This window comes from Ischnura elegans, chromosome 6 (assembly GCF_921293095.1).
Source record: "Ischnura elegans chromosome 6, ioIscEleg1.1, whole genome shotgun sequence".
Lineage (NCBI taxonomy): Eukaryota > Metazoa > Arthropoda > Insecta > Odonata > Coenagrionidae > Ischnura > Ischnura elegans.
In genome coordinates this window covers 90,387,519-90,412,783 of record NC_060251.1, presented here as the reverse complement: position 1 = coordinate 90,412,783, position 25,265 = coordinate 90,387,519, and the positions used below count along the sequence as shown (strand labels likewise).

Here is a 25,265-nt window from a genome sequence, read left to right as displayed (position 1 = left end):
AAACTTTTGATATCTTTACATTTACATAGTTTTGGGAAAAAAATTATTCCTAATTTTTTCACAAGTATTCGGCTATTAAAACATATTATTTGGCAAAAATATCAACATTGCAATAGTAAGGTAGTAGACTTCACTAAGAATCTATATTTCTCTAAGGAAAATCTAGAATTTTCAGGATGAAATAATCACTCTGATGCTTAATCAACCTTTTTTCTCCCATCGGCAAGCAATTTCTATTGTTTAGTAATTGCGAGTATTTCAGAGCGGATTTTCATTTATTTTCTACTATTTACTTGAAAAATAATTTTCGAATATTATTACCATTGCAGCCGTTTTCGGGTTACATTAAATTAAAATTCCACCCGCCAGTACCACGTCAGTAACGACGAAGTGCTGGACATGGTGGGTGAGGAGAGAAAGCTTCCAGATCAGATACGGAGGGGATAGAAGGTATGGATCAAGGGCGGCGATGGGAGTTGAAAATAGTGTTAGAGGGTAGAATGTTGGGTAACGAGGGAAATACAGGAAGAGAATAGGATTTTTAGATAGAAAGAAACGGAGTAGGCCTTATAATTAATTTAAGAGGGGAGTGCTTAATGAAAGAGGGAGCTCTCAGAATTCTTCTTAAGTACTCCATCCAAATCAGCCTTAATCAGTGGAGTACTTCAATAATAATAGCGTTTTTAATGATGATTAACGCCTCGGGAACCAAAAGAAATCGAAATATCGTTTTCGATCCGTCCCTCTCCGTAATGAGAAAAATTATCATTCATTTGAAAATTCTTCCCTCCGACTTACTAGCACATTATTCCTGAGAATAATGTCTTCGAAGCAACTGCATAACTCTTTTTCTAATGGAATCCGTAGCTCTAATCAAATACTCGTTTAAACATATTCATACCTTTAGAAATCTAATTGAAGAGGGAAGTCGATGAAGGAAGGGGAGGCGGCCAGAATACATCTGAAGTACTCATAGAAACTTACCATAATCGGTAGGATACCTTAATAATAACATCATTGTGCGATATTGACACGTTGAAACTAGCAAGCAGCGCAGGTGTGTCTACTCAATACTCCACGCTACTCAATAAAAGGAGAATCTGTGGATGATGGTGCGCTGAAGGTTATCCCCACGGAACCCTGAGCAGGAGAATGTGATCGTCTCCGATGGGAAATAACCCCCGCTGAACCCTAATTTTAGACGCCCATTACGTTGGGTTTACAGCATCGTTTGCGCGTCCTCCCACCACATGTAAGTAGGTACTTATCTCAACCAGCACGCTTCAGTGCCACTTACCCGCTATATGGCAGCTTTATAAATGCTTAAGTTCTGTGACCATGTTTCGACTTGGTCGAGTCAGGGAAGATAACGGAGTGAAAACGTAGTAAAAAGAAGAAATGCAGAATGGAAAATGCTGTTTTTTATTAATATTAAATTAACAGAAAATTTTAAGTGGTCATTGATTATTTTTACGAGCAAAAATTGGACATCAAATAATTTGCAATCAAATTTATCTTTACCCCATTCATGAAGCTTTTAATGAAAGTTCGAAGGAATTTTTCCATCCTAACCTCATTTTAATCTTATCAAGCTTCATGAAAAACAAAGGTTATTTATCATGGGATTGTTATTTTATTACTTATGGAATAAAATTTAAAATTATTTACCGACTGCCAAAACTTATTGTTACAAGTCCTTATGTCCCCAAGTTTTTCAGTGTATTCCTTAATGTTGCAATTTCATGCTATTGAGAAATATTCTGAAATTGAATTTCCTGTTATTGAGGGTTACTATTCGTACAGTTTATCTTTTATTCTGATTCATAGTATTGTTTTTTCTTGGGTAGGAAAGATCGAGTTAACGGCCTATTTAATGAGTAAATTTAACCATCAAATGGTTTCTTAATTCGCATAAAGCTATTTTAGTCATTTTTAGATTATAAAGTTTTTCCTTGCTTCATAGTGACATAACTTATAAATTTTATAAATGAAATGAAGGCTTTCGATTCCGGCATTATTTTACTGAATTCAAAAATATAATTTGGAGTTTTAGGAACATGCCATAATATGTGTTTCTCAACGATTTGTAAGGCTTGTAACTTTGAAAGCTAATGTTTCAAATATTTCAATTTTCTGTACTGAACCATTGCTCGGAATCTATCGTGATTCTTAAAAGTTTTTTCTTCGAAGAAGGTTCTGGGAACGATTATTATCATTTCATACGCATGAATATAAATTCAAAAGGAATCAATTAGGTTCTGATTTGTGCTTGGTGCCAATGTATCTAAGTGGAAGATAATGCAATTTTTATGGAAATGAATTTCCATTTTTAAATTTTTATTCCAATTTCTCATCTTATTATGGCGTAATAATTATAGCAATCAACAATAATGAATTGCATGTTGGTAGAAAAATTTTGCTCCCTAGTAAACATAAATGAATTAATCCCTGCAGTATTTACAACAATCGCTGAGTATGGGGAGAGGAATCCAATTTGATATCTTGCCTAGTTATTTTCCCTACGATCTTAAAATATCTATTTGTTGGCCCTAGTTGCAAAATGTAGCACTTCACGTGATGAACGTTAATTTACCGATCAATAAGTTTCCAATCTTTGTTTTGCTACTTCTTTTTATGGCATTAACGTATCTAAGACAGTGTATTTCTTTCTATCTAGGACAGTCTATTTTTAATTAATAAACTTGTATCTTAAATACATTGATTCAAGTATATTGGCGAAATTTACTGTTTTACTCATTTTTTATTTGAAAAATTTTATATTTAACACAGCGTATAAAATATTTTATCATTATCACAGTAAATTTATACGCGTATGTGCATGCTAAATTTACGACTGTATTTATTTTTAATTTGCAAAGTCTTTATTTTATATGTGGCTTTTATTGGATATTAAGGGGGATTTTGTCATGAATTATTTAACGCTGTGTAAACGCATTGTTCATTTCAATAGGGAAAAGTAAGCATTCAAATAATGATTGTGCAATTTCTTTTTGGGAATAAAACATAAATGACTAATAAAATTTTGTCATGGCCGGGATATTGACTCTAAGGAAACATATTGAAAACTCAAGATATTGGATAGTTAATGAAATTGTGATTTGTTATTGAATTTTTCCATTCTTAATCCATGGGTTTGCACTCTATTACAAGTATCTATTTGTGAAAGGATTTTTTTTCAAACCTGTATTTATGCGTAAATAATTAGGTTCATAGGCTTTGGATTTCATGGACTAATCTCACTCACTTGTGTAGGGAAATTATAGATGGCTTCAGTACTATGTGAAGAAATCTGTCACATCATTTGCTGGACGAAGTAATTTTTCTTAAATTTCCTTTATTTTATTTAGGGAAGTAGCAACAATAGTAGCAATAGGATGTAAAATAAAATTTAAGTTTAGTGAAGGAGATAAATTAATGTTGGTGTAAATAAAATTATAATTTTAATTTAACAGAGAATTTGAAGTAGCCATTGATATTTTTTCCACGAGCCACAATTGAATACCAAAGAATTTACGTGCAAATTTTCAAAGTCTTTATCTCATGTGGCTTTTATTGGATAAAAAGGGGATTTTGACATGAATTATTTTGCATTGTGAAAACGGATTTTTCATTTCAATAGGGAGCACGCATCCGACTGAATGATTATGCAATTTGTTTGGGAAATGAATGTCAACTTTTAGATTTTAATTCCAATGTATTCATTTGATTTTTGCGCAATAATGATAGCAATCAACGAAAATGAACTGCATGTTGGAAGAAGAATTTTGCTACATATTTAACATAAATTAATTAATCTCAGCAGTCTTTAAAACAATCGGCGATTGTTGGGAAGAGGAATATTTTATGCAACATTTGACATTGGTGAAGCTTCTACTGCATTGGTGAGGACACCACGTATTATCGTACAAGAAAAAGGTATAATTCATGGGCTGAGAATAGTTTAAATGAATGTAACTTTTGTTCTCACTGTATTCCAGAATTTGCGCATTAGAATGTTCCTGCAAAGTTTTTGTTTATTGCTGACATTGAACCTCGCTTAGTAATGTAATTGGTTTTGAAAGTAAAGAAACAGGAACTGCGGCTTTTGATTTCATCAAATTTCCGGGTAAATAAGAATACTGCACAGGATGGCCAGGATATTGACTGTATGGAAACAGAATGGAAACTCAGGATATTGGATATTCAATGAAAGTGTGATTAATGAAAATTGAATTTGAACCATGGGTTTGCATCCTTTTACAAGTATGTATTTGTGGTAAGATTTTTTTTCAAACTTGTATGAAAGCGTAAAAGAAAGGAATTATTCTATATTTCTCCTGAAAGTGATGATAATCGTCACATGAGATATTCTTACGTCCTGTTTTTTTAAATAGAGCTAATCTTACTTCTACTGGCCGGTTCACACTTTTTAGAAGGCTCTCTGACCGTGGAATAAGTTGCTTTCATTCTTTGAGAAGACAGATTTTAGACATGCGAATGAAATGCAGTCCAAAAATACAGTTGTATAACCTTGTAAATAATCGGTGAGTCATTATGAAAATCTGAAGCCATAATTTTTTTTTCAATAAATATAAATTACTCATGAAATTTTGTCTTCTGACTGTCATTGATCTTACTTTTTGCCATTATATTTTTTGCGCATCAGATTCGTGCATCCTTCCCAAACAGTTATCAGATATGCTCATTAACAATATCATTACCCCCGGTCCCCAGATGTTCAATATTGTACTAATCATGAAACACTGATTGTCGTTTTTTGCAAGCCATGAAAACCAATTTCGGTCCACCAAAGCTTTCACGATTTAATTTCCAAGGCCAATTATTTATCGATGAAAAGCATATGAATCCTTCAAGAACCCTGAATGACCCTGTTTGTGTATTCACAGGGTAAATTTCTATTTAAATATTAACTTTATCCAATGAAAATTGCCTCTGCAGAACTCTTCTTTTCCATTGATTCTTTTTGAGCTTTCTACATTACTGAAATAATACGTAACTGACGAATACCGCGGAGAAACTAGGCAGAGTTAAATGGATAGAATGGCTCAGGGGAATACAAATTACGATCGGTTTGAAAATTTTGGGAGGGATATTTTTAATGAAATTGAGCGCCCGAATTCTATAAACATAAACTGTATTTCCAACTTTAAAAATGTTACAAATAATTTGGCATAATCTCTCAAATTCAGCACGTAGGTTGAAAATTTTTCGCCGTAGAAATTGTTCCTCCAATTCTCACTCTCGAGGACCTATTTCCCGAATTGCATATTTGGAGAAGATCTGTTTATATTGAAAGTGCTTTCATTGCTTAAAAATAAGTGAATAAAACATATTTTATTACAGTGAGTTTTTACAGCAAAGAAACGATACAAGAAACAAATTTTAGGAAGCTTGATCAAAGGGCAATACATGTTCAAATTTTATGCTCAAATAATACTAATTTAAATGTTACACCAAAAGGAAGAAAAGGTGTACAGAACCCATCATTGGCTACCTGAGGTTAGCTTTTTTCATTAAGTTTTGTTGTGAAGTTTTGGCGCAGTTTTTATGCAGCGGCTTATGAAAGAAGTGAAATTATCGTTCTTATAGGAACATAGGCAGGACCAGTTCTTATTCACCTTTGATTATTAAAAAATATGTATTTCATCTCCAAGTATATTTAAAAAAAAAACCGCATTAAATTTCCTTACAAATGTAATTTAGTACTTGAGATTGAAGATTATATTTTATTTACTACGTTCCTCTTAGCCTTTTTTAATATTAGTCCAAACAGTTTTCAGCCCTCATTTCATTCACATTGTTGATGGTAGTGAAAGAAAACTTTGTAGGTATACATTGCATGCTATACATATAAATAATTTGTACATGCTGTGCAATCTGAAAAAGTGCTTGCCAATTCCGCTGTTTTGTGGAGGAATTTGTTTGTTGAATGTACGATAGTATTGCATTTTCCACCTGATTTTGTTCACCAGTGTGAAAATAGCGAATATTTCCTTCATAAAAACGTGCGATAAATGCTTCTGGATGCCATGGAAACTACGTGTGTAATATTTGAGGTTCAATTTTTTCGAATTCATTAAAGAATCGACATTAGAAAAATGTGAATCATATCCATGAAACTTTTCACGTCGTGCTGATGTATTGTGATATCAATGAACAAGCAACATTTTGCTCACTGTAAAATTTTGTTCGCAAGTATGTCGCGAAATAGTTCTCGTAAATCAGAGAGGCTGCTAATTATTTTTCACCTGCAACTAAATGTCTCTCTATGTTCGTATTTTTGCAAACTTTGTTCGTTCTGAATGGTACACAAATGTGATGAACTTTTGGCTGTTATCTTTTTCAATATTAAAATGGTAAATCACTTTGACTGTGTATATTATTCTCTAAAAACAGGAATCTAAATAAAATAATGGGACTTAGACATTAATACCCTATTCTTCCTTTTACAGGTAAGTTTGCCATCCTTTTGAAAATGAACTTGATGTATTACCCTGGGTTTCTGCTGGTACGAGTGAAGTCTTGCCTCGTTGGGTCTAAAAAACAGTGAGTAGAATATAAAAATATTATGTGTGTTTTTTTTCACGCTTCTCATCCTTGATGCCTATTTATTCGTACTTTAATCGGCAAACTGATACCTGATAGACTGTGGCAACCGAATCTTCTAATTCGACTACTTATGCAACTTAATATTTACCAAATACACTACCACATACAAATTTTATCGTCATTTCTATTTTGGAAGGCTTTTTTGCCCAGCTACAGTATGGAGCAGTTATAAGGCTGCGAAAATTAATTTGACTGCTAGTCTATGCATCTGGAGACCATAAATTGCCAAATAATATGTGCTTTCTCCAAATTCCGTGCCCAAAATTCACTATGCTTCCTCATTCTTTCGTAAGTTTCGTGCGTCGTCCTGCAAAATCGAAACATACATTTAGTTGAAGCCCCATTTATTCCTAGATAACTTTCTCCTTAACAAATCAATTCAGTTCAAATGGGGTCGTATCATCTTTTACTTTTGCATGAAAACAAATTGCGTGGGCCTCTTCGCCGCAAGTCAGTATATTCACCGTAGAGAGTTAATAAAAATAAAAAAGTATAAATTAGGAATAATTTTTTTACCAATAATTGAAAGCTGGTTATCGTCCCAATCAACAATTTTAACCAGTTGTACTTCATTTCATGGACTACATGATAGCAATTTTTAAAACAAAGTATTTACAACAGCCTCTGAAGGAAAATCGATAATGAAACCAGCGGAAATGAGGTAGTAAACAGCAATCAAATATACCACGGCAATGCCCAGACCACAGTAGAGAGCAGTAACTTCATTCCTTCTTATGTCAATCCCGGAGAATCTTATTAACAAATTTTTGAAATTACGCTCATTTGATCTTTTTATCTCAAAATTCATTTTTATCACGCAACGGTCTCGGTGCGTCAGACACTTGATTATCAGTCAGTCTCCAGTTGTGTGCAAATTTCAGGAAATGTTGTGTGTATCAAAATGTTATCAAAGATCCATCAACTTGAGAATGGTTTAATACAGTGATTAGGTTCTCAGCCAGCTAACCTTATTTGGACCTCCCTCATCAACGATTATTTGGTGAAGAGTTAAAAAATGTAGCACAATTATGACTTTCACGTTTCTTATATTTATTTTTTCCGCTTGAAATTTATTGAACAAAAGGTTTAGCCTTTTTAATGCTTGGAAATTGAAAACATCAAAACTTACTTCATCAAAACGTGCAATAAATGCTTATTCAAGCATGGAAATAACGTATGTAATATGCTAGGGTTTGATTTTCCAATTCTGATTAAGAATTGATATTCGAAAAATGTGAATGATATCTATTAAATGTTACACGTCGAGTTCATGAGTGATAACCTCAGTAAATTCGAAAGAGCACTTGGGACAGTAAAATATTTATGAACAGAAAACTGCAGACGGTATTGAATTGATGACTCATCAAATTCAATATATACCTAACACCCACCTCAGGTAACTATGGCTCTGGCGTTAGTCAATTATATGTTTTATTTGCGAATGTGCTATTTTGTATTTCATTCCTGCAGTGTTAGCATTTTCAGATCCATTTAGATGACTGATTAATATGATTTCCCTCGAGCATTTATTCAGGATAATATTCAGACACATAGCCTACATTTTATCCTGAAATATCTATTATCATGCATAATATTTCCAGCAACGGTCATTGATATTATCGATATGCCTATTACACTACCAATTAACATTATAATTATTATTCTCTTCTAAATAGTTGTGCTGCTTTGTTTTATGCATGTGGGTAATGTCCTCCATTTTTAATGTCCCCGCTTGCGATATCGTTAAACTTCGCTTTAATCTCCATTTTAGGCCGTAAATAGATATTTTTTATAAAATTTGTCATCGCTAACGTATTATTTAATTGCACTGAATATTTTGCTGGTGAATTTGAATTCAATTTGACGTTCCATGCCAAGTTATTTAGAAGAAATATCCGTCCAGATATCAATATCATGGAAACATCGACTATTTTATGATCATAATCATTCGCAGAGTATAAATAAATAAATCGTGTTTTTCCAAACACTTAAGTACGAACTTCCTTAATACTAAAACTTTTCTATCAGAGTGAAAATTAATGTTATTTATGTCTTTTTATACTTTGAGGGTGTATACCCCATTACATGAACTGTCATTTTCAAGATGGAAAACCGTTGAAAACTAGCTCCATGGCTTTCGGCTAAAAATATTTGAGAGGAATAAGTGTCAGATACAGAAATAAATCAGAAATGGGAATCAACAAAAGAAATAATCAGCTACTGGAGGTGCACCACAAATCTGCTGAGCAAGTAGACCAATTTCAATATATTGGGAGTATCGCATCTAGGTTGGGAGACAAAGATAGGACGCAACCAGAAGAATAAGGAAGACCAAAAGCACTTTTGCACAACTGGTACTAATTTGGCCATCCAGCCAAATTAGGAGAGAGACAAAAATAAGAATTTTTGAAACCTATGTCAAATCCATTCGCCTTTTTGGCTGTCAGACATAGAAATACACCAAAATGGTAACGGTACAAAAACGAGCAGCAACAACAGTTCCAACAATTACGCATGTATGAACAACCATGCTCTGGATAGTAAAAACTTACCTAGGCGGTAATCAAACCCGCGATCTCCTGTTTGGTGAACGAGGACTTTATCCCGCCGCCATCGAGGCTGGGAATAAAGAAATTAAGTCGAGTAACTGAATAAATAGCAATGAAATAGGAAAATCGTATACACTGTTTACCTTTATGTGGCTGAGACTAAGCTTTAAATGAAGCATTGTGCCCGGGCAGGATGCGAATTAGTCGAGCATTATCCCGGTCCCAGTCACCACCTCCGCACCATGTGTTACAATCGTGTTCGCATGGGCGAACCATCCCAACGGTCGGCGATAGCAAAGCAAACTCTCCCTCCATCTTCCCCTATCTCTCTCCCAGATCAAACGGATCGTGCTTTTTCCGCGTAGAAGCAGCCTTAAAACCGTCAGAGCGACACGTGGCGAGAGAGGGTGTCTGACTTCGGATGCTGCGAGGCCTCTCTCGTGGACCACCCCTCCGCCTCGCTACTAAACCTTCGTCCGTCACGGCGCTAAAGCTGCCCACCACATGCCACATTAGCCTCATCCCAGCTCTCTCTAATCCACCTGGGGAACTCTCCTCTCTCTCTTGAGTGGTGACTCGTGTCCCGTGAGGTCGGCTGCTGTCTACCTACACGGGTGGACCACCCACGCACTGATCCACCTCTAATTTTAGATACAAGGAAACCATGAGACAATTAAACGAGCGGTTGAATAAATTATGTATTGGGTTTCCTCCTCATTAAGTTCTCCATTGTATTTCAATCAGCGTATGCGAATTCATTACGATTTGATTATTTATCCCAATTTAATAAATGGCGGTGTTTTCGGTGCTACATGAGTGAATAAATAAAATAACGCCTCATTCACCACAACTTGAACTCTATTTTGAGTAAAAATGGAGCACTCAAACAGGGTATCTGCTGGTTCACAGCGTCTCAAAGTGGCGTAAAACAATAGATATCATGTTCGTAGACAGCACAGAAGTAAAAATAAAAAAAGTGTAACTATAACTAACTATCTCTGTCAATTAAGTCGTAAGATTGAGTGATTGAAAAACTGTAATTACACAATTTTGGTTCTCAATGAACAAAAATTATTTTTGTAAATTTTGCCTGTCGTAAAATTGCGTTTCTTGGAGATTGACCCGCCTGTGATCGGTTGAGTATTTCAACTACTGGTGTGCGATATGTTAATTCACCTTATTCCAAGTTTGGTGACATGTATAATTTGTGGCAAGATTTGGTGTAAATTCTTTAAACTGATAGCAGTATATCTCATCAAATTTATTTGCGCCTAACGCGTTAGTTTCCACCACTGCAGTCTCAAGTTCAATGAGCTATAATAATTTCGTAGTTCAATAGGTTCTTTTGCTATCCCCCTTACCTCCTTTTATAGCAGAAGGACCTATTAGCAGACGAACGTGGAACACAGTTGAGAATATAACAGTGACAACTAAATGCGTCATGCGCAAATGAATCTATGGAAAAATTGTTCAAGGTATAATTTTAACAGTGCGAATATGAGCTGTTGTCAACGGGACTTATGGTCATCTCCTTTTTATCCTGTCTCTATATCCTACTTTCTTCCGGTGGAAATTCTACAATGAAATTATCAAATTGGGAATACAAAATTGATGTACGAGAAGTTGATGAATGGGAGTATATTGGAAAAATTGTCAACATTATTGTGGTCAGTTTGGGTCTATGCGAAGGTATTCAATAGCACCGAGTGCTTTTTACATGCTATTTGCGTTCACATCGGTGAACATATGAGAGTACTCTCAGAATTATTAATCCTATAAAAATATGTATATGAAACTATTCATAATAGCAAATGTAAAATTAAATTCTAATATAAATAATTATTAAATAAAAATAAATTCTATTCCACAATACTTTTGTCGGAACCGCGCCAACACCGCAGAATTTTATTTCTCGTGTTATTTCAAAGTGGTATTACTAAGCTGAATATCAAAGATTTCTACCGTATCACGCCGGACACTATCTTTTATTATTAGTTTATATTTAGTTGATTTTTGAATTAATAAATAAAATTTTACTTATTCTTACATGAAATTATCTGTTTATTTTTCCTTTGATAGACAAAAATTTACTAATCATTTCATCGGTGAAAATATGAGAGTATTCTCAGAATTATTAATCCTATAAAAATATGTATATGAAACTATTCATAATAGCAAATGTAAAATTAAATTCTAATATAAATAATAATTAAATAAAAATAAATTCTATTCCTCAATACTTTTGTCGGAACGCGCCAACACCGCAGAATTTTATTTCTCGTGTTATTTGAAAAATAAACCAACTAATATAGTCCAACCAATAGGGAAAAGAACTTTACGCAAACGGTTTTTATATTGGAAAGAACGGTTTTCATAGAAGAGAGGAAGGTTTTCATATCCCCATTTGAATTTCGAGCGCGCATTTCACGCATATACAACTTCCGCTCGGGTTTATCGCACATGTCTTGTCTTGATGTTTTTAACATTATGGCATATGCTGCCTCTTCGAATAAAGTCTAGATGTCTTCCGGATTCTTCGTCATGGAGTGAGGCAGGCGCGAAATTGAGAATTCATATTCTGGGGGAAAAAAACTTATTGCCGAGGGAAATGGCCTCCTTTTCTCTCCCGGCCTTTCATCTTTTATGACGAAGGAGACAGTGAAATCAATACGGGATTTTGTCAGCACAAGGCAGCCTTTTACTCATCTTACAGATGTACCTTCCTCTTCCCGCTGCAATTCCTTAATATTTTTCTCGTGTTTAGTTCAATTGACAGTTCGTCTTGGACGGTGAGATAAGATGAGACCCAGGAGTAGTTATCATTGTAAAAATCGATTAAATACAACACTGTTTTCTTTTGATTCTGTTTTTAGTCACTTAATGAACCAGGTTGCGTAACCGTGTGTCAAAAAGATATTTTACTATCTACGTCTTTCGTCTAGGCTAGTAATAAGAGTGCCTCTTGTTCCTAGCTCTGAGGAAGTTGATAGTGCCACCGAACATTAATGGAATCGTTTGAGTCATTTTTTTATACTGTGTATTTCCCAGCGTGGGTAATATTCGAGGTAAATACCTCAGCAAGGGTAATCAAGAGAATAAACCAAGAGAGGCCACATAAACGAAGGTGCAAATAGAATTAACACACGTGTAGTTTTTAATTATCGACCGAGGATGAGGAGGCGAGGATAACATAACGGTCATAGAAACTCCTCCAACACCCGGTAAAAAGGTTTGACAAAGGGAAAGGGAGTGAGTTAAAGTGTCACCACTGTGCTGTTTTGGGTAATAAAGTGTCTCTTGAATATTTTGTAAAAGGAGGCATTCCGGGTTTATTCTTTGCTGAAGGGCAAGTTGTAGATGTATAGGAAATTGATTCAGGGAGCCCGTATTGTTGCATATCATTAGCCACGGATGGATAGAGAAAATGGGAGGAGTCATTCCGTACGTAATGAATGATAGCTATCGAAGAGTAAGTATTATTGATTATTGGTACTTTTTACGTGTTAAGAGGTGAGAGGTGAGAGATATGTCCAGAACATGGAATGTGACATAAGTGGAGGAAGAAGTGGAAGTGAAGTTTTCGCAGAAAGAAGAATTGAGGGAGGAGATGAAAGTAATCAATGAATGCATTTCATGTGGCCAAGGAAGGAACATGTCGTCAATGTATTGGACCCATATGGTAGTATGGAGTGGATAGGAGGAGAGAAAATACTTTTCTGGGACAAGAAAAAGGTTAGCATTGGAAGGACTAATACGGCTTTCCACAGCACAGCCAAAGGATTGGGTGTGTTGTTGGTTATTTAAGGGAAAAGAGTTGCGCATAAGAGTGATTCCGGAGTTATTGCTTTTTTTGCTGCCTTGTTAAGTGTTTAATTAAGTGCCATTGTGCGCCAACCCTTGACAAGAAGAAGTTTCATTTATAATGTTTGTTACCTTATAATGACGTTGTTAATTTCTCTTTAAATCATTTATGAATAGGTTTTTGTGTGTGTATGTTATACCTATTCAATTTTCATTAAAAATTTCGATCCGGAAAATATTCGGCTATTAACATTCCGTCGAGTGCAATGGATCTGGCAGGCACACCGCGCGAGTGTCTTTTCATTTCTCAGCACCAGTTGGCGACATAGACCCTTGACGCTTATAGTAGCTGTTCGCTTTGACATGCTCTATGCAGTCTTTCCGCTTTTTGCATTTATACCGACAGATCAGTTGCGAATTATTTAGCATAAAATAGTAAATTAATAGCAAATTAGTATTATAATTAGGAAAATAACTTGGCAAAAATAAAGAACACTAATCTCGTAAAATTCACATGCAAAAATACATTTCGTTTAATAATACTTTATAGCCTAAAGAGCACGTTAAATCAAACCTTGCTGGAACGATTCGAGGCTGTGCGACGGCGTGTAAATAGCTCTATGCACAGCACGTAAGACGTCATTGAAGATTAAGACTACTTTAATAATGCCACTTTAACCTCTAAATTTGAACCACAGAGCCATGCTAATTCAATCCATGTAAAGTATCAGGCACGTTGCTCCTGAACTCAGAATATTACGCCTGACAGGATTTTAAAACCACCATGTGCAGATCACAACGCTATGCAAAATCATGAATTCTCATGATAGCTTTAATTAATTACATTTCTTACGTGAACTGGGTTGTGTTGTGGTAGCTAGTTTTGTGTTACATGAGTGCCCGGGAGGTAAGAAATACATCACAATGGCATGGAATTTCGGAAATGGCATGGCCTATCTCGTAAAATACCCACTAAAGGGTTCCGGTAAACGCCAATTTCATGTCTAACGTGCTGATGAAGTAAAACTAAGTGTTGGTAACCACTTGTGGATATTATTCTTGTATTTACCACAGAATTTTAGGTGGCAGTTGTCGTCTCCTAGTTTAATTATCCTAATTTTTGATGGTGCGGGTATTTAGGGATTAATGCATCGGCTTGTGCATCGATTCCCGATCGATCCGAATTTATAGCGATGTCATTTTTTTCCTATCGCGTTAAATTTGATTAAAGAATATTTTTAGAAGAATAAAAATGAAGGTCACGGCAGTCTTTTTCCAAGCATTTCTTTATTTAACCTCACCTGTTCTAATTATTACAGCATTATAGCTTGAGCAAAGATGACTAGAGACTTTATTTTATGTGAGATGCGTAGCCAAACGCTCAAAGGGTGCTCTTCCCTAATGACCCAGTTTTTTCCTCGAAAGCGGAAGAGAATATTCTTCGTCCTGCGTCCTCTTCCATGTAAGGCACTATGAATCCCCACGGATGTTGTCAACTGGCCAAACGATGCTTCAAAGGGGTCGCAACACGTAAGCAAACGTCTCTCGAATCCTCTAAGGGAAAGGAGCGTGCCATGCGGAGTCCTGTGTATTCAAACAAAGCCCTGGAAGGAAGCTAACCCTGATAATGCATGCACGATCATCGCTACAGATTGTATTTCTCAAACATGACGTGAAAGGGGATCATCTCTGCGTGCATACCCAAGGGATTATTGTCACGATGCCTTCCGTGGTCGGCTTAGTGCACGCTGCTGGCGTTCCAATAATGATCTTAATTCCCTGCCAAATATTTTATTCTATCGTTTCTTGTGGCTTATACGGATGTACCAGACATATTTTTGGCCCTAATACCTATCATTTAGTCTATCATTAATTATCATCTCATCTTTCTGATTACCTTTATAATTTTCTTAGTTTATTCAGTTTTGTAAAACCACTTGTCTCTTTCCACACACCTTTGTTTAAACCGACCATGGTTTCGGCAAATCCAAACAAATAACCAAATATATTGGCCAGACTCGGAGGAGTTTTAAAACGAGAATGAGAGAACATAGACGATGTTTTTAAATAACCACGACTCATCACAATTGCAACACATTTGAATGACAAACACCACTGGTGCAATTTTGATGCAAAAATTTTACATGTACATGACAAGGGGTGGAAACTGTATTTCTTAGAACATTTTGAAATTATTAATTGCCCGGCTAATTTTAAATTATATAACGACCATATGTTCCCATTCCGCTCACCCCTCCTGAACATTACCCTACCTCCCACCCATCGCCGATTGACGTCATCATTAAACTTGGAAGGAACATACCCTAATAACCCCACTCCCATCTCCTGAAAAACTCTACCAATATAAAAAGGCTGTCACCCAAGGCTATGTACCTTGATAATGGCACGAGTTGCCGAAACCATGGCCGGTTTAAATAAGAGGGTGGAAACAGAAAAGTGGTTTTACTAAGCTGAATATTAGGGATTTCTACCGTATCACGCCGGACACTGTATCTTTTATTCTTAGTTTATATTTCGTTTATTTTTGAATTAATAAATAAAATTTTACTTATTCTTACATGAAATTATCTGTTTTTTTTTCTTTGATAGACAAAATTTTACTAATCTTTAACTGCAATTATTCTATAGAGTGGTCATTTATAGGAAATACACTGAAAGTACTTGATTTTTGTGGTTTTAGGATTCCCATAAAATTTTAAAAATTCATTATTGTTCTTTGGAAATTACTTGATAGAAGCAGGGTTGAAATATTGCATAATATTCCCCGTTATTGATATCAACCTATAAATTTACGCATCTCTCGTATTCTTCCGAGCATTCCAATTACTAGGAAGCAGCGCCGCACACTGGTCCGGATCACGAAAAAGATGGACAAAAATAATTTTTTTCGAATTACTTTTAAAAATTGAACCCTATATGTTTATTGGCTTTTTATTTTCAATGCTGCAGTGTGTTTACAAAAAATACCCTTCTTTCAGGAAATATTTGGGAATTATAATTTATTAACTGATGCTTATAACGCTTAATACACAATCCTTAGTTCTGATTGTACATGAAAGTAAAAAGGAATTCTTTGTAAAGCACGAGTTCTTTTAAAGATCATACATAGAATACTTATTTCCTTAAAAAATGGAAAAAAAGTACATTTTTGTTATAAATAGCGCTACGCAATTGACGCAATATATATAAGTTAGTGAGTTTTTTTATAAAATAGTAATCCTGATGTGTGATACCCCAGACATAGTTCTACATAGCTTACATTGCCAAAGCGAGTTTAAAAAAGTCAAAAAAAAATATTTTTTCTGCAATTTGCCGGATCCGACCATCGTGCGCCGTGCGCCGTTATTTTTAGCATGGCAGTTATCTCTTCGATATTGTGTGACCAAAACTCAACTACAATATGCAGGGTAGTGAATCAGCCTCTCAGTGTACGAATGCCGAATATGTAAGAATTATTTAAAACGTATGTTGCAGTTACGCACACGTAGCTATTATTCAAACTTCTTCTAAAGTGGATTATCAGTGGCACTAATTTATCGAAAAAAATATTACCTCATAAATTTTCTTTTCGATTACTTCATGTGGTAGTGCAGCAATATATGGCACTACGGAGCATCCTTAAAAAATATTTCACGTTCTCCATAACACTGCCAGCATAGCCTTAACATTAGAGGCTACGAATGTTTTACAATAGCTATTTTGAGTACAGTTAATAAATACAATACTCATAATTTTAACAGAAAGTATAAACTTTGCCTACCAAGTTTGCTTATAATTTTAATATTGTAGCCATTTAAGCTTAAATATAGGCATAGAAATTTCGCTTTTCGAAATGCCGTTACTATCAGTGCATAAGTGAAAATTTGGAGAACCTTGGCATTACACTGAGTGTAGGGAAGAAAATGCCCATAATATCCTAGTTTTTTAGTCATCGTAGTCCATAACTTCACCGGTAAGTTGTGCTCTCGATATTTACTTAAAAAATGTTCTTCCGAATCCTCTTAAAATAGAAAGGAAATTTCTCAGAGGATAGAATAAAACTACTAGTATACCGTTTAAGGCACCGTTTTTATTGCACTCTACTGGCCAATAACTGTAATATTTTCTTTTCTGAGAATTAATGGAATTTTATTTCCTGAAGTACTTTCCGATCGCCTGGGGTTTTCAATCAGTTGAAATCTATTTCATTTGATTGTGAGTGGTTCGTTACAAGGAAATAATCTGGTAATTTTTTTAGGCTGTTACCTCAAGAGTAAACAATTTTACTCCATTTGCCGAGGTAAAACTTATAATCCCATCCATAATATGGACGTCCGTTTTCGCATTTTTTTAAGCTTTGATTATTTCAAATACTATTTTGCTTTGCTTTCGCATAAACATATTTCTAAGGATCACGACGCAGTCTATAATTTGGTAAACTTCTGTCGTGATTTGTATATGTCCTGTCCTATTCACCAATTCATTTTTAAATATTGTGCAAACAGAAGTATTTTTATGGAAAAAGGGAAATTAATCAAGAAATTTGGATTTTAACAGCAATATCCTTGGAGAAAATTATTGCACGACTGCAGAAAACCTCCGGCGAGTTCAGATATTGTGGAATATAGTTTGCTGAAATAAAAGTTAGAGTACGTTTGAAAAATAAAGACATTAGAGAAGTTATACGTTACAGCAAATTCCTTTGAAGACGTGGGTTGATTGATATTGGATTTGCATCACTTTTATAGCTGCCACCTGCCGAGCCAGCGGGCACTTTGCTGCGGAAAGAGGTCGGCACGTGGGCTATTGAGTCATTAAAAACCTTCTTTTCAACGTTCTATTCTTGCCAACAAAATGTTTGCGGCCCCCTTAGACCGAGAATTTGGATATTTCATTATTATTCTAACAATTTAATTGCTAATAAAGTATTTTGAATAATAATATTAAACGTTTTCATCTTATTTGTAATGCTGTGATTTAATCAAAGCTATACATTTTATTACTTGAATAGGATTATGTATTTTGGGAGGCGATAAAGAAGATACAAGTCACCAAATTATCGTGACAAGTAACTTCACTGTATGGCGTTGGAGTAAAATCTGGCTGGAAATAGCTTCATCGAATAGGAAATGTGAGTGTGTGGAAATAGTTTCATCGAATAGGAAATGTGAGTCGTCAACTTAATTTGATTTTGAAAATTCCCAGCAACATGGATCAGCTTTAAAATAATTTGACATTACCACCAAATTATGAGGAAATGCAACTTCACTTTCTGGCAGTGATATGAAATCTGGTCGGAAATAGTCTCATTAAATTGGAAATGTGAAATGATATTTCAATTTGAATTTAAAAATTTTGTAGAATTCCCCACGGCGTACATCAGCTGTAAAATAATCTGATTATTTGAGTCACTTCAGTTGGTGACCGGAGAGTGGATGAAATTATTCTAAAATGGGAGGGCGGATGAGTAGTCTTTTTTGCTCCATTGAGTAAGTAACTGAACGTGCATCTAAAAAATGGTTGCTTAATTGGTGATGATGGAGAGGCAGAGTTGACTGGTTTAGCTTCCCTCTCGATTCACTGCCCACGAATGTGAACGCCTCCTCATTGCTCTCAAGCATTCGATGCAATTGTACTGCCAACGGAGTGAAAATGATTGCATTAGGATTTCCTTGTTTATTTTCTGCTGGTTTCTGATTTTCCCAGAAGTTGATGCGCACAACTCCTCCAATAATCCCGTAATTCTATTGGCGCAACGAGCAGCTTTGATGATACCCTTCCGTGACTGTGCGGGGTAACTCAGTCATCCCAAATTATGTTAATATTGTACAATTTTTTGATCTTTTACTTTGTTCCATAAATATTTTCTGTATTTGAGCTCAACCAATTTGTCGTCATTAAGGTATTTAATGAATTTTTTTAAATTTAAATTGCTTTTGAAAACTTCAATTTCTATTGGTTAGCTAACTGTGTTACCCCGCACAGCTTTTGGTGGGAAGAAAAAAACTTGTAGATTATATGAGTGCAGGGATAAAAGTTGAATGCAATAGATTTTATTAGAGACTCTTTTGATAGTGAAGAAGGAATCCTTCAATATTAATGGGCTCTATTCGCTATGCCAGACCCATTCGGAAGATAGCATTGCCTTCCTAGTTTCCTGACCTCAATCTATGATAACAGAGTTCCCAAAACTAGCTCCCTTCAGTGTTTCCTAAGTTACTCGATACTTTATTCATTTAACATTCAAAATGGCTTGTATATCAGTAAAAAAACTTATAGTTTCTCGACAAATTGAGCAAATAATAGTTAAAATAGCCATAGTATTGGCTTCTTGTGACATTTGTTGACAGAGAAAACAGGAAAAAGTATTTAACAGGGAAATTAGTTCCGAGTAACACAATTTACAAAGAATAAACGAAGAAAGTAATATATATTAAAGATATAGAGGGAGAAATATAATAAATGTGGAAGATGATCACGATCATCTTATTACCAATTATAATACCCGACACAGTCAGATTACCAAATTATGAACTTGAATTTATTATGGCTACCTAAATATACAATATTATTATTATTATTATTGTTTTTTTTAATTTTCTTCAGCTTTCACCGAGTTATTTTTTAGTGCAAAGAGCACGGGTTCTCACCCAGGTAACTCTTTACTGCTGAATTGCGTGGAGAAATTTTCTCGTGATATAACAGGTTGAAATTATTACAGCCTTTTACAATTAGATGTATGTATTTGGATGAAGGTTGAGTATTTTGAAGCTGTGTAGTATATGTTTTGGGATGATACCGGTAGCTGAGATGACAATTGCAGCTATATAAACCTGTTCCATGTTCCATATTCTTTTTATTTCTATTGCTAATTCTTGGTACTTATTTATTTTTCCGCCTATTGTCTTTTTGATGTTATGCGACAGTGGCACAGCAATATCTGCTATGTAACAAGTTCTATATTTCTTGTCAATACACATTATATCTGGTTAATTATTAGCTATATTTTTATCTGTTTGTATGGGCAAATCGTAGTAAATTTTAAATGCGCTGTTTTCAAGCACTGTTTCGGGGTGGAATTCATAGTATGGGGTCTTGGTATCGATTAACTTGCGTTGATAGGCCAATTTTTGGTGAATAATTTTTGCAACTTGATTATTTTCACTTAAATATACTGCATTAACTAACGTCTCACAGCCAGATATAATGTGTTGGATTATTTCTGGCACTTGAAAACATCTACATTTGTCATCTGTTATGCTTTTATCACCCAGGATGTACTTTGCATAATTTTTAGTGCGGACAACCTGGTCTTGCTTTGCAAGACCAGGTTGTCCGCAAGACCCTTCGGTTTCTCCATAAAGTTCTCCCAATGACACGGATGATGTACGTATTGATATTTCTATGCCTGCTATTTCGGTTATGGTCCAGTTAATCACCCCAAATGTATACGTCAACACAGGTACCGCAAAAGTATTGATGGCTTTTATTGTATTTCGAGCATTTAAATCTGTTTTAAGAATGAATCTTAGTCTTTTATTGAATTAGTCGTTAATACTTATTGATCTGTTTATGTTGTATTGATTTTACTTGTAGGAATCCAAGGTATTTGTAGTTCTCATTTGTTTCCATAGATATTATTGACTCATCGTCCGTAATTTTGAAGTGACCCTGATTGATTTTTCCATTTTCTATGTGAAGCAATCTGAATTTATCCAATCCGAATCGACTGTTTATATCAGTAGAGAACCTACTTGTGACATCCAGAAGGTACTTGAGCTGTATTTAATTTGAGGCATAGATTTTAATATCGTTCATATATAGAAAGTAAGACAAATTGTAACTGTTATTTTTACTATTTTTTATTTTGTATCCATATTTAGTGCTATTGAGGGAATTTGATAATATGTTCAATGCCAGGCAAAACCAGAGCGGACTTAATGAGTCTCCTTGGAATAGACCCCATTTTTTGTCAGAGGTTGATGTTGTAAAGCTTTTACCCGATATATTGACCATTAGGGCTGTTTTCCACTTTGCCGTAGTTGCTTCTAATTACTATTATTATTATTATTATTATTCTTTATTCCACAAGATTTACTTGGAGGTCTGCCAGCGTCGGGCCTTGCCAAGACGCTGCCTCAAGTTACAATTCATTTAAAAAAACAGTCTAAATGTTCTACATGTATCCAGTATTACAGATTTTTGAATGTCATTTATTGTGTTTCTTTTAATTTTTAATTGTTCAATTCCAAAATTGAGTGATGAATGTATTATTATTATTATTTTCATTTTTCCCTCTTGCTTTCTTACAAGGATTTTTCACAGTGAACGGACCAAGTCAAGTTCAGCTGTGTTTTGTTATTACTTCCGTAATTATTCTATTGAAAGGAACCGTCGGACAATATGACAGGTGTCCAGGATGACTGACTTTTGTATTTTTGGTAGAGTTTTCTCCAATTTTAGCTTTTTTAGCTGGTGTAGAACTTCGCACGGTGTGATTCCTGTTGTTGTTATCACTATTGGGCATATATCTACTGACTGCATCTTCCACAAGGCTTTGATCTCTGCTGCAAGTTCTGCATATTTGTTAATTTTGGTGGATTGTGCTTTCTGTACATTATGGTTTAAGGGAATTGTCACGTCTATGAGGTTAGTGTGCCGTTTTATTTTGTCTATTATAACTATGTCCGGTCTATTGTTTTTAATTGCTCGGTCAGTTTTTATTTCTGCATTCCAGTATAGTTTGCACTCATTGTTTTCCAAAACATCAGGTGGATGGTATTTGTAGTATGGTTCATTGGTTTCCAGGATTCTATTTTTTCTTGCCAGTTCTTGGTGCATGATTTTAGCTACATTGTCATGTCTACTGGTATATTCATTTGCTGCTAGAGCCGTGCAACTTCCCATAATATGCTCTATTGTCTCAGATTGGTTCTTGCATCTTCTGCACTGATCGCTGTTTATGTTTTCTTTTAATATGAACTTTCTGTAGTTCCTCGTCAATATTATGCGATCTTGAATGGCCCTCATAAATCCGATTGTTTCCCCATATATATTCCCTTGTTTCAACCATGTATTTGAAGCCTCTTTATCTATGTGTGGCATGTTTAACTGATGAGGATGGTGCCCATGAAGCTCTTTACTTTTCCATTGATTGATTAGTTGTTCTATAGTTTGATTCGGGATGTCTAGTTCACGGTTGCTTAGATGTAGTGGTGTGTAGTGAGTGTCTGTTTTACATACTATTTCGAAAAGTTTGCATTTGACTCCTTTGCCATAGAAGTATTGTCTTAGATCAGCAATTTGCTTATAGTGAAGCTGTACAGCATCAAGAATACCAAGTCCTCCTTCATGTGTGGGAAGTATTACTCTTTCTGTGGAGCTCTTTGGGTGGTGTAAACGGTGTTTTGTAAGAAGGGTTCTCACAATTCTGTTTATTTCATTACTGTTATTATTATTACTATCATTATTATAATTGCATAATGATATTAAAATCAAAACCACGTACTTCAACTTATTCCGTTTGGAAGTTAATAATTAGTGACCAAGATTCCTAAGCAGCAATTATATCTGTCAAGTCTGAAGCCAATTGAGAGTAAAACCGGATATAAAAAGTTCAATAAATAGGTACTCATTGATCATAGTTATAATAATGTTTTCCATATTAACTGGGAAAATTTAATTGGTACCATTTGGTCCTTTGAGTGAACTCATAGTCTGATAATCGCACATATACATTTCTTGGACGTTGTAAAAGTCCAATCAGGTGGTATAAAAATTTATGGCCTTCTGTTTACCAGGCAAGGACTGCTGCTGAGGTTGGCTAAACAGTAAAAGCATAATGGTTCTCCAAAAGCTACAGCGGTAACTCACTTCTCAACGCTCTGCTTCAACATAAATACAGGCCTCTCGAGGTAATAATGCTCTATAAATATTTTAGACTTAAGCTGTCTAAGAATTTGGTCGTAAAGGATCAATAACGCTGTAATGAATGGAACGCCCGGCCGTACTTGCATGGGTCCGCACATAAATTATTTCTCAATCCCTGTGTCAAACAGACCGGGTTTAAGTGAAAAAGTATTGTCATGCATACCTCACGAGATTACATTGCATTTTAATGCCCTTCCGTCATGCTGCGTCACACAAAAGTTTCCGCTTTTCTGTCGTCTCATATATACTGCTGCCTTTTCTCCATGGAAAAGTGGCTAGACTCCTTTCATACCATCGCAAGTATTTCTTTTCTAGCCCATGGCGATGTCAAAATCTTTACGGAGAAAGTTCCGGGCGATACTCGAAGAAAATTGCCTCTTGTCCCGTTATATATTGCATAATCCGTTCCTTTGCCCCTCTTAATAAATTCCTTCAGTGGTTTTCCCTTATCTACCTCTTCACAGTTCAATTGTTGATGCAATATACGATATTTCAACCTATGCACAAAAAAGTTTTTCAATAATAAATATTTTGTTATCTTGCTATTTTACTATTTTACTTCGACAAATATTGTGACAAAATACCAAAATTTGATTTAATATTATAACGTTTTAAATATACCGCACGTGAAAAAGTACCATACCCGTTGTTACTGTTGTCAACCATCATGACATATGCGCAACTATCTATTCTCGGGTACTGCTTTTCTCTAGTATTGGAGTCATTGAGCAACCGGAAATTGCTGATTCAAACCGTATTTATTTTTACCATGATATAATGCCCTTATGCTCAAAATTCAAAATACTGTCACAATTATGTTTAAAAAAAAGTATCTTAAAGATATAAATTAACACGTGAAAAAGTGAAATTTTTAATTTTTAGGCCAATTTTTTTGCCCCAATGGGTTACTGAAGGATATCAACTGATCTATGTCAAATAGCAACACAATGTTTTAGGGCTTCATTTGAAGGCGTTGCAAAGTAATATAGCAAAAAAACATCTAAAACAGAAATTAAAAAATAGTCGCAAAAATGAAGTTTTTTTTTCATGCCTATTTTGTTTATTTTTTCCGGCCGATGCGCGACCACAAGATGACAATCGATTTTGATAATTTTTCCTTTGCTTTGTTTATATAATTCGTCACGTTTCCGCGCAATTCCAGCTTCGAAATAAAAAAAGCTTCTACGACCCACCCTAATTTTCACATAAGACTTGCAATGTGAAATATCGTAAAATGTGATAATCCGAAAGAAATTTTTCTTTGTATTCAACTTTTACTGCTTTTTTAGGTAAAAGAACACTAAATATTCATTCCACATGTGACGTAAAACTTTCCACTAGGGATATTTGCACTCGATGTGATCCTGAGTATCTTTAATTTCCAATTCATCACACAACGAAGTTACAAAAGTCTTTCATGGTACTTCGTGTTATCTCTGTAACATTCTGCCCTAAAAATTAAAAAAAAATGTCTTCTGTAGTCAGTTTTAATATAAAATATTATTATATGTTAATGTTTGGCAGTTAAATCTTGCATATTGTAGCAATCGCTTGTAGTTGTTGTAAATGAAATCAACTTATTATGCCATGACTTGTTGGACCGAAAACCCAGTACTGTTCCACAACTCTTATTTACTGCCGACTACTTTTGACGGCTCTAGCGCCATGATTTATTAGATATTAGTCTATTTTGTTTGTTTGTTTGTGCTATTTGTGGTATTTTATATATTATGTTAGCTGTTTGTCTTGAAAACAACGCTACAGCCGTCGAAAATAGTCGACAGCAAATAAAGGTTTGTGGAACAGTAATGGGTTTTTGTTTCACCATGAATTTTAGTAAGTAGTTGTGTTTGCATATTTAATAATGGTATCTTAGTCCATTTATTCTATTGCTGTCTTTGAGAAAAAATGCACTCAAATGAATTTGTTACGTGATATTAAAAATACTTTGCTTTCAGCATTTTAGTTTTGAACATTTTATTAATTTTTATTTAATTTTCATGATATTACAGTTCCAAGGACAATTAATAAGTTATTCGTTCATATCTGAAAGATTCATTAAAGCGCTATTGATGCGCATGTATTCCAAGGAGAACTTTATACAAATCATTGCTATCTTTGCTTGAGTACCCAATCAATGCCAATTGGGTTAAAATATATATCTATATATTTAGTTTTACATAAATTGCATATGATTTGCATAATTTTATTGTTTTCAGTAGTTATCCCTGATTCGGGATTATTATTAAAATGGGGAAGGAAAGGTAAAAGTCATTTCGTCGAGTTTTCGTGAAAGTATTTGTTAAACTCGCCACTTCCCTGATTTCGTAAGCACAACACATGTTATTATGTAGT

The 25,265-nt window shown here is 34.8% G+C and overlaps 1 protein-coding gene across 1 annotated transcript in view; it reads left to right on the top strand.

Annotated features, from left to right (window-relative positions):
• Positions 1-25,265, top strand: part of LOC124161153 (RYamide receptor) — a 657,512-nt gene that overhangs the window by 500,080 nt on the left and 132,167 nt on the right. The window lies entirely within an intron of this gene.